Source organism: Gossypium arboreum, chromosome 8, assembly GCF_025698485.1.
Source record: "Gossypium arboreum isolate Shixiya-1 chromosome 8, ASM2569848v2, whole genome shotgun sequence".
In the NCBI taxonomy this organism is placed as follows: Eukaryota; Viridiplantae; Streptophyta; class Magnoliopsida; order Malvales; family Malvaceae; genus Gossypium; species Gossypium arboreum.
Window position 1 is genome coordinate 135,029,111 of NC_069077.1, and position 11,689 is coordinate 135,040,799.

The 11,689-nt window shown below is 28.2% G+C and overlaps 1 pseudogene; it reads right to left on the bottom strand.

Moving 5' to 3' along the window:
* Nucleotides 1–373: 373 nt before the first annotated feature.
* LOC108468398 (ethylene-response factor C3-like) lies at nt 374–1,332 on the bottom strand (annotated as a pseudogene).
* Between the last annotated feature and the right edge of the window lie 10,357 nt (nt 1,333–11,689).

Here is an 11,689-nt window from a genome sequence, read left to right on the forward strand (position 1 = left end):
TATCCTGATAAATTTCATTATAAGCTAGAAAATGACTAAAAATTAAAAATTAAAACTAAAATTACATTTGTATTCATAGAAAACATAATGAATAACATAAAAACCACAAAAGTACAGATAAAAACCAACTCGAAGATTGATACTAAAGTGAAAAAGTTGAAAGAATAAAAAGCTTTTTCTTGTTAAGATTAGCATTCGAGCCTTCTTTTCAAATATTTCTAAACCCAATAGTTATATTGTTGTTCTACATTAAAATTATATTGTTTTTATATTGTTAAAATATTAATATAAGTAGATTCCTAGTTTATACCATAATTTTATTCAATACTTTGAAATTAATTAAAAGATAAATTACTATATTTAGAATATAATATTATCACTAAAGATCTACTTAAAATTTATATATTTCCATATTTAAACTTTACAAAAACTTAAAATTGAGAGAGAAAAAAAATAGTACATTTTATCCATTGAAGAAGCAATTAACAGCCATGGAAAATCATCCCCTCCAAAGATTAAGTGAAACGAAGAAGAACTAAGGACAATATTGTTTGAAAGTGAAGAAACGGGTATAGATATATATATGAAACAAAAGAACCTGAGTGAGGTTTCAAGATGAACAAGTTAGAAGTTGTTCCAAGTAATCAGATCCTAAATCTTCCAACACGACCAAGTTCTTTTGTTGTCGTGTCTCTCTTGAAATTACCTCCTTTTGTGTGCTCACCATCTTATTCCTCTTTGTTCTTTTCCTTAAACAGTGTCTTTTCTTCAGCGCCAACACCGGCGAGCACCCTTCGTCGCATTGGTACTTAATACTCCCAAGCGATTCCCTGACGACATCCACCGGGAAATTGAGCGTCGCCGATGGTCCTCTCGTCGAAAACGCCGCTTGGTCGTAAGCTAAAGCGGCGGCTTCGGGAGTGTCGAATGTTCCAAGCCAAACCCTAACTCCATTTCTTGTTGAATCTCTAATCTCAGCCGCGTATTTCCCCACGGTCGCTTCCTTACACCTCTGTAAGCTTTCTCTTCCTTGGGTAACTCTTCCATTTTAGGAATATCCGATGTGACGCCTTCTTCCTTTATGCCATTAGCGGAGTTCTTGGACTCATCCAAGGCCGCCGCAGCCATATCTTCCCAAACCATTTCTTCGAAGTCATTGAAGTTGAGAAGAAGCTCATCCCAGAAACCTGGCAAAGTCTCCGTCGACGGCGACGGCAATCGAAACAGTGCTTGAGAGCTTGAATGATATTGAAAGAACTCCTCCATTAAAGACCGTTCTGTTTTTGTAAATGCTTTAAACTGACAAGTGATATTGATAAACCTATGATTTGATCCAATAAATGTTTGAGGAACCCTACGCTTTACAATTATATAGGCAAGAACTAAAGGACAAAATATCTAAAAAGAATTAAAATTATGGGGAAAAGGATTTTTTTAATTAATAAAAAGGAAATTAAGGCGAGAATTAGAGATGACGTACGGCGGCTGGGTTAGACCCAAAAGTACATAATTTCTTATGTATATGTAGTAAGTTCTAGATTGTTTTTCTCTCTTATTTTTTTTACTTCAATAATTAAAACTTAAAACAGGTTTTTCTGGAAATTAATTTCTAAAAAAAAATTCTTTTTGGGAGAATGGCGAGTTTTTTTTTCACAAATGGAGGCAATGATTATAGAATTATTAAAGTAAGTACCGGCAGTCGGAATAGAAAAGCTTACCTCTTTCAAGTTTCATAAAATTGAATATTGACAGTGTCCATAATTCAGTTTCAGGTTGAGTCGCATCAACAGCAGTGATGAGAGATGAATATGACAATTGGGTGTATGCGGTAGGTAAAAGTATTGACAGGTGTAGCGTGGAGAAAGCGGGGATTTGAATAATTTATGACGGTCTTATTATGGTGTGGGATGCTAAATGAAGAAATATTGTTGTTGAAATCAATTGTATACTTGCTATTAAAAAGATCAATGGTGATTTAAGAGGGTATTTATATAGAGATTTGGTTATAAGAATTTATGAGTTATGCAGTCGAGATTAGAGTGTTGTCCTTGAGCAGATCTTAAGGGTGGTGAATTTTGTCACTCACTCATTGGCTGGAGTAATGAAGGATTTCCTGGTTGCCGCCCATATGTTCCATAGGGCTCCCTCTTTAGTCCGTCACCAGTTAAGGATGAATAACATATCTGTGCTTTCAACTCCTACTACATCCTGTTAGTTTAATAATTCAATTTTTGTTACCAAAAAAAAAAGTTTAATTGATATGAGTTTGTATTTTGACGTCATACTTAAAATTTTCTATAATTTCTACCTACCTTTAAATAAGAGAATAAATATGCTTTAGTACGTTCAAACTCACGTCTTCCTGCTCTAACAATAATGCCGATATCAATTACGCTAAGACTCAATTAGTAAATTAATATTGAGTTCTTTGTTAAATATTAAAATTTTAATTATGATAATTTAATTTAATTTATTTGTATCGTGTGGATAATATTTAAAGAGAACTTAGCATTCATGGCGGTTGAGATCTTCATAAAAATTTTAAAAATGTAAATTGTAATTTGTATAAATGTACATCGTAATCTATATTTGATTATTTGAAGAGGGAAATGAAAATTTAAATTTACCTCACTATCCATAAGTGTCAAGATTCTTATGAAAAACCCTAACAAAACCTTAACCCTACCAGGGTGTTTGGTTCGCCGAATCTTAAATTACGTTTTGTAATATGATTACGGCGATGTAAGATTACGGGTGGAATGTGAGATTATCTTGTTTGGTTCATTTGGTTAAAATGTAAGATTATCTAAAAATAAATTTTACTATATTGTCCTTGTTATAAAATATGAATCCATTAACCAAATAATTAAGTCAAGTACTAAGAGGACACTAAAAAGTAAGTTAGTCCACCAAATTGATATAATCGCAATAGCTGAAAATAAAACCTAAAATTATGTAAAGAAAAAAAAGAATCTGATTGAAAGTTAAATGACCTCGGTGAAATTTTCTATCGAAATGACAATTTAAATCGCAAATAACAAAACAAATAAGCTTCAAAACAATAATATTAAATTAATTAAATAATTGTTAGTAATGTTTTTATAAAATAAATTAAACTCATAACAAAAGAAAATTTGGGATTTAAAATTGAAAGTTAATTTAGTTTACAAACAATAAAATATAGAGGATGACAATAGTGACTATTGTACAACATCTCCTCTTTCTACTAATTTCTCTAGATACTCTCGTTAATTAATTAAACAATGATTCGTAACAATTGAGAGAATCTTTCTAAAAAACCAAAAACTCATAACATTCAACAATACAATAACTCAAAAAACATAAAACCTATAACATAAATTGAAAAGAATCTACAACAATCAACAAAAACAAAGTCTATAACAGATGTTAAATTTTTTAAAATCCTCTCAATGCTATATAGCACAAAGTTAGAGAAAGTAAAATTTTCTTGCTTTCCTTAATTTAATTAATTTTAATTACCTCAATTTTGGGAAAAAGTTGAGGAAAGTGAAGTTATTTTTAATAGGTAAAATTATATCTTTAAAATCATTATAATCAAACAAAGACGGTAAATACTCCTTTACTTTCTTATTTAAACTACCGTACAAGCACATAATATTTTTCTTTAACCTTCATTTATTTTTCTTTTTTTTTTAATTATTTATTCAAACATAAGTCAAGCTTTCTATAGAAAAACTAAAGAAAATTTAAGAAAAGTCATATAATTTTCAAATCACCATATATATATATATATATCTTTTATCAACCCTAAATTATTTCCTTTTTTCAGCATATTTTCATTTAAAAGAAAACTAAATGGCAGCCATATTTGACTATGTTTTGTGAATAGGAATTTCCTCTTTGCTAGGAAGTAGCTTTCAAAACATAAAATAGTTAATGTAGGAGGACGTTGGTTTAAATGCGTTCAAGCGCATTATCTTCCTATTTATAAGTTGTGGAGAGGTTATGGATAGTTCTAGATATTATGTCAAAAAAAAAAACAAAAACATAATAGTGGGCTACCGCCGTCAAATAAATTTTTTCAAATATCGTATTGTGGACAAGAAAAAAATTTATTTTAGTTATAAAAATAAATATAAAAATATTCTTTTATTTTTTTCTTATCTTAAAAATCGGATCCCTAGCATTGTCTACTTTAGCATTTTAAGGGGTTTTATGGGGTTTTTAACAAAAATGAGAATACAAAGTGTTAAGAGTCCAATGGAAATAAATTTGTTAAAAAAACAAATTTTATAATAAAAATAGTTTAGTAAAATGCAATTTTAATAAATCAATTAAATAATAAAATATAATATTTTAGCTAAATAAAATAAATGACATATTCGATAATATATTAATTAATCCTATTACTGAAAATAATTTTACATTTTATGAACCAATCATCCCTCAAATGGTTGAAATTTAAGGGCTTACCATAGCTTATTTTTCTGCAATGTAATATATGAATTTTGTTTCTTAAATTGTATACATAAAATTTTTATTTCCATTTGGTTTTCACAAAGTTTTAACACTATGACACATGACATCATTTAAGTTTACTTATTGCATGCATTAATAGTTATATTTATTCGATGTGAAAATAATCAAATTAATTTATTTTATAAATGTGAAGAATCAAAATTATATATATAATTATAGCAAATAAAAATTCATATGTAATTTTAAAATTTTTCCTTAAAAATACGAGTAAATTAATTTGAAATACTACTTTTAAATTTGAAATCCATATATCATTTTTGAAATTTCATTGAATTTGTCTTTCGGTTGCACATTCAGTTGCAACTAGTTATACTAATTAAAAGAACAAAAATTGGAGATGGACACAAAAGTTAATTACATAGTTAAGAAAATTTCCTACCTCTGTGTGATTTTATCTAGAAAGTAATCCGCTATGAATTAATAGTATAAGACGTTATTTAAGTTCAACTTACTTGCTAAATTGCAATTTTATTCTATACATCAATTAAATCACTCTCCTCACTAAGATTTTTCTCTTAAAAACTTAACAACAAACTGAATACGAAGAACAGTCTTTACAAAGTAATTGCCTAAAAACAAGTTCCTAGCATTGAACATATAAGTGATCTCACATTCTCCTCCAAAAGTTGAAACACTAGTCCTTATATAAGCATCGTAGTGTGATTTGAATGAATATATGAAATTTCTCCCTAATCAAATAAGTTATTATGGAATAAAATAAAAGAGATATCATGACTTTAACTTATTTACAATCAGTTAAATTACACTGATAATTATACTAGAATACTTGAAAATTATTCTGATTCAATCTCTTCTCTAATTATAGTATCGAGATTTGCTACTCAAAATAATAAAAAAACATTAAAATAAATAATCAAAATGCGTAAATCAAAACATGTCAATAAATAAAATAAGTTGTAGAACGATAGCGTTGCATTTGAGACGTGTAATTGACATTAACACCTTTCGATTATATAAATAATATTAGTTAATTTATATAAAATGTATGCATTTTAATTTCACAAATTACATGACAAATAAAATCAAAATCCAATTTTTAAATTAATATTTTCATTTAAAAATTTGGCAAAATGTTTTAATAGGAATTGAGGAAGGAAACTATAATTTCTATATCTCCTTGGTACTTTTGTGGCAAATTGATCTATATTTTATTTGGATTTGGATGAAATTTAATATATATATATATATATATATATATATATATATATATTATGTACTTATAATCATCAACTCGAGAATCAAATAAGGTCCAGGTCACCTATCTGTGACCTGGCTAAGCCCTACTGGATGGATGCATGCAAGTTTTGCAATGAGAAGTCAGCAACGGGAGTTTGCTGCCTCGGCTCGCACATGTCACGGGGTGCTCGTGGTCTCAGTTCACATGTGGGAACCATGAAGTCTAATAGGCAACTCAGAACAGTACACGTGTCCTATATGCATAGAGTCTACTGAGAACGTCAATTTTATGAACAGTATCTATACATATATAAATATTTGATTATCCCCTTTAGTGAAATATAACGAAAAATTACTCAACAATATATATATTTAAAAAAAAAGCTTAACTCAAAGAGAAAAGTAAAAAGGAAATTCATTACGTAAGACTAACGACCAAACTCCTATTGGTTTAATTATTATTAGATCAACTTGCAATTTATTTGGAATTAAAATTTATTTAGTATTTTGGCCGACAAAAAAAGTCTACCAGTTATAAGGAGAACTTTGACTTGGTATATTTACTATATAAATCCTAATTTTTTTTCAAAACTTTGGAATTCAAAACACTTTCCCAACTTTTTCTCTCTAAACTATAAACTAATAAATAAAATTTCAACATCAAATGATGGGGGACTTGTGCTCTGTTGCCTCATGTTTATCATTTTTTATTAAGGAAAAATAGTAAAGTAAATTTACCTATTTTTGTTTGGTTAAATAGTAAAAATGAAATGAAATAATCGAATACAATGATTTTTCATTGTATACCAAGAGGTGTAGCAGCTCCTCAAGAATCTCCTCGGGAAGTTCCTCAAAAACTTGAACATCTTCCTTCTTTGTTAGAGGTCATTTTGGCTATTAAATCCGTAATACTATTCTCCTCTTTGGAACATACCTTATTCTCTAATATCCAATCCGCTTTAATAGTTATAGAATCCTCTTTACCAAAGTTGAATTCACACTTGCCGACTAACTTTCTTGAATGAATGTAACCACCTTTAAGTTATCAGTTTGAATCAATACTCTATCAATATTCTTAACTTCTTTTCTTTCTTTTGAATTATGGTTCACATTGCTTTATATAAGCGTTTAGATAATTAATCCCAAGAATTTATTTATCTAGTTATTTAATGTTGAAAAAATTATCTCACTAAAATAATTGACAAGTCACACCGTAAGTAAACCTCTAATTAACAATTCAAAATATTTGATAATTATAAAAAGATTCATAGTTAATATTATTCCAAACATTTTCTAAAATCCATTTTATACATTATGGTGAAGCAATCAAAATATATATCACACATCTAAAAATTACAAATGGGAAATATGTGATTCCTAGCCATAAGGGAATTGTAACGGGGTTAGTTTATTAGCTTGATGCATAGAAGTGTTGCTCCATGTAAAATATTATATCTCTATATATGTATGAGAATCCGTGTTCTCACAAGTAATAATTTAACTATTAATTAGAGGCGTTTAATTAATACTATCACTAAATTTTGCGTATAAGCAATAGGCTTTGCAACATATTGTTTCAACTTACATACAATATCATTAAAAGCTTAAGATATAAACTAATCAACATTAGCAAAATTGTCTCAATTACATCATTTGTAATTTTCCTCTTAAACTAATTATTTAAGCAAATGATCTCACAAATGACATGTTATGAGTTAATAACTCACATGTGATTATTTTATAAATGCATCTACCAAAATTATATAATTTTATAACATTCCACATGGCGGATGGATGAGATGAACCCATATTTATTCTAAAAATATGAGAGATTTAAAGTAAGATTTAACTAGTGAAATTCTAATAAATAATTTTCTTTAAAAACAAGCAACACATAAAAATTATTTAAATTGAAAAATCTTCGAATTCTTTAATGGGTGCTTGTCGAAATTCTCAATTATTTTTCTCACCTCATTGATTAAGATGACTTGGCTAATCATGCCAAATAATTGAAAATTTTGAACATGTGTTTGTTGTTGTACTATACAAACTGAACATTACAGCTGTAGCGACGTAAAAAAAATTCGCTTTCGGTCACTAATTAAGGCGATTATTTGAAAATTTAAAAATCGACTTTCGATTTTATTAAAAAAAGGAGTCGCCACCGATCTTTTTTCTAGGTATGACCGGACACCTAATAAATCATCCTTTTTTAGAAAAGAAAATTATTCTTGCACAAAAATGAAGGCCGAATTTAGGTCTACGTCAAAAGCCAGAGTAAAGTTGGGTTCGGGAGTCGGTTATGCGCGAGGAAGGTATTAGCACCCTCGCGACGCCTAAAATTGATATCTTATTAAACACATGTTGTCTTGATTTTAAAAAATACGAATTCAATTTGACATTTAAGTGTGATCCGATTGAAGGAAATGAGAAGTTGCAAGTTTTTTTGTTTTTTAGAAGGACGTCCCGTTTTTAACACGAGCCGATTAATTTCACCCAACATAGCGATGAAATCGATGACTTAATGTTAAAATTGGTACATTGCCTTATTCTTAAAATTAAAATGTAAAAAGTTTTTAAAATGATAGTAAAAAAAAAATCCAAGAATATTATTGTCAAAAAAATGCGAATAATGATGTGAATAATAAAATATATAAAATATAAAATATTAAAATATCAAAATAATAGAATAATAATAATTAATATTGAAAAATAAAAATAAAATAGAAATAAAAAATGTACATAATATATATATATTAGAAATAATAATGATGTTTAAAAAACAATACTATTAATAATACTACATAAATATGTACATATATAAAAAATAAATACGTGATAATATTAAAATATGTACATAATATAGTGTTAAAAATACATACATAATATAGTTAAGATATATACATAAGATAACATGTAGAAAAAAATATATATAAATAATATAATATTAAAGATATATACATAAAATAGTATAATATATATATATACGTAATATAGAATTTAAAATATACCTAATATATTAAAAGAATATATATAATATAATATTAAGAAATATAATAATAACAAAAAAGGAGAGAGAGGGAGAGGGTGGGTGATTTCCAGCCACAAGGCCGACCACCGTCCGGTCGTCGGACCGCCGCTGGCCCCACCGTACACGGCAGTCGGACCTTAAAAAACTTTTTCTGTAAAAATGGATAAGCTTCCTCCTTTTATTTTTACTTTCGGATAAAAGAAACAAAATAAGATTGAAAGAAAAAACGATAAGCAAACAAAGAACTTAAAACGAGAATAGACAAAGAAACCTCTTTTGCTTTGATCTTTAATTAATCTCCAAAAAAAAACTAGCCTCTCCAAAAACTAGCCTTTACAATAACTCTTCGCCTTGATTACTCTCAAAAAACCTCTCAAAAATCCTTTACAATAACTTTCTCCCCCAAAAACCTTTTTTTTTTGTTTTAGACAAAGAAACCTCTTTTGCTTTGATCTTTGATTAATCTCCAAAAAAAAACTAGCCTCTCCAAAAACTAACCTTTACAATAACTCTTCTCCTTGATTACTCTCAAAAAACCTCTCAAAAATCTTTTACAATAACTTTCTCCCCCAAAAACCTTTTTTTTTTTTGTTTTAGACAAAGAAACCTCTTTTACTTTGATCTTTGATTAATCTCCAAAAAAAAACTAGCCTCTCCAAAAACTAGCCTTTACAATAACTCTTCTCCTTGATTACTCTCAAAAAAACTCTCAAAAATCCTTTACAATAACTTTCTCCCCCCCAAAACTTTTTTTTTTTACATTTGGTTTTATGATGGCTTTTATAGCCTTGTTACAATATTTTTTTTATTATTTGCTATCTTTTCTTTTTGCAAGATGGAGCAAGTGGAGGAGCAAGTGGCAGACAATGGATATCAAAAATGGGAGGAAGTTGGGGCAAGTGGGAAAGTGACTAGGTGGCTAAGGTTTCTTGATTTTTTTTTTTTTTGGGTTAGGGCTAGGGTTAAATGTAGGCCTAAGTGTGGGTTAATTTAGAGGGGTTTTGGTTTTTTTCTTGTTGTAAATGGGTTTAATTTGTGGTAGGCCAAAATTGGCCTGCAACAACAACAAAAGCTACATATAGTGTCCCTTTTTTTTTATTACCTATTGCTGTTCTTAAAACGACTACTAAAAAAATAGTCGCCTTAAAAAGCATCGCAATTCAAGAGATCGGAGAGTTTGTTACAAGAAACGCAACAAGTTAACGACGCTTTTTTTTAGCTTTAGCGACATAAGCCATTATTTTATAAAGAGATTAGTATTCGATCGAATCGAGTGAAAATATTTTGAATAAATTGAGTTAACGAGTTTTATTTTATCATTCTAATTCTATTTGAAATTTTTTCGAATTGAGTCAAGTAAAATGAAATTCGAGTTGAGTCGAATCGAGTGAAATTGTTCGAGTTATATTTAAAAATTAAACATGTCAAATTAAAATCTTGTTATGGTATAACTAATTTCATGTTAGAGCACATGAATTTGAAAACTTTTCAAAGAAAAATGATAATAAAATAAATTATTTTAGTATGATAAACTTAAATAATTAATTAACTTATTTAGGTCCAAAATTATTATTTTAGAAAATTTTAAAATTTTAACTATGTTTATATATTCTTTAGAATTTTATTTTTTAAAATATATAATTTTTATAAGTATTTTAAATTTTTTTTGTAATTTTTGTTAAGAGAGATCAATTTGCTCATTTTCAAATTTGAAAAGATCAAAGAGGTATTTACATTAATCTATTATTGAATTATTCAAGTTATTTGAATTGTAAAATTCAACTCGACTCGAACTTAAAACTAAAATAATTCGATTTGATTAACTCAAAATTTATTTTTTTCAATTTTTTCAAATCGAATCGAATTTTTTTATCCCTAAATTTATACATATAGGAACGCTTTGTTTCCTTCCGTCACAAAAAATTACTTTGATAGAAAATTATATTTAATTGTGTTTGTAAAAAGAACACCCAATTTATTTGTTTTAGCGATGTTTTGTCCATCTACTTGTCGCCATATTTATGAATTTCTAGTTAGGGTGAGTAAAATTCGTTTCAATTCGAAAAATTTGATAAAAATTCAAATTGTGAATTAAATAATTCGAGTGATTCGAACCAACTCGAATAAAAAATTAAAATTTTTAGTTTAACTCGAATATAAATTACACAATTCGAGTTATTTGAAAATCTGAATAAGAAAATGCAAAACTACGTCGTTTTAATAAATGTTTATCCATTAAGTTAAAAGGCAAAACCATTATATTGTTTATGTAGTTAAATAATCAGTCTATGTAAATGTCATATTGAGTATAAATAATAGGATTCATTAACTCGACTCAAAAATTTTTAATTCGATTCGATTCGATTAAAAAAATTTTCAAATTGAGTTCGGTTGTTAAAATAAGATTCGTCAACTCAAATAACTCAAATTTCCTTTTAGGATTCATATGACAATTCTAATTTCGAATTTCGTTTTAGTGTAGCACCCCAAACCCGGCCCAGACGTTAAGCCCGAATCCGACGTGCCACATTGAAGTCAAAAACCCGTGTTCCCTTTTCAGTGTTTTAAAAGCCGACTTTTGTCAAACTAACCAAGTGAATGGAAGCTGGGCACTAGGTAGGAAACCGGAAAAGAGAAGGTGAGCCATGAAGGCTGCTTAAGTACCAAGCTCTCCGATTGGATCCAATCCTAGACATGCCCACATCCACTGCTACACTTGGTTATAACAAGTTGAAATTTCTTTGAGTGATTATCTTTGGTAAATCGAATATTCGTGACGTTGTGTTATTTAAAAAAAAAATAAGTATTGTTTTGAAATCACGCCCTAAGTCTAGCCCATTTGAATTATTATCCAACAATTTAAAGTTGTTTAAAATAATATAATCCCAGAAAATCAAAGAAGAAAATAAAGTTAAAATGGCCTTATTACAACCCAAAAAT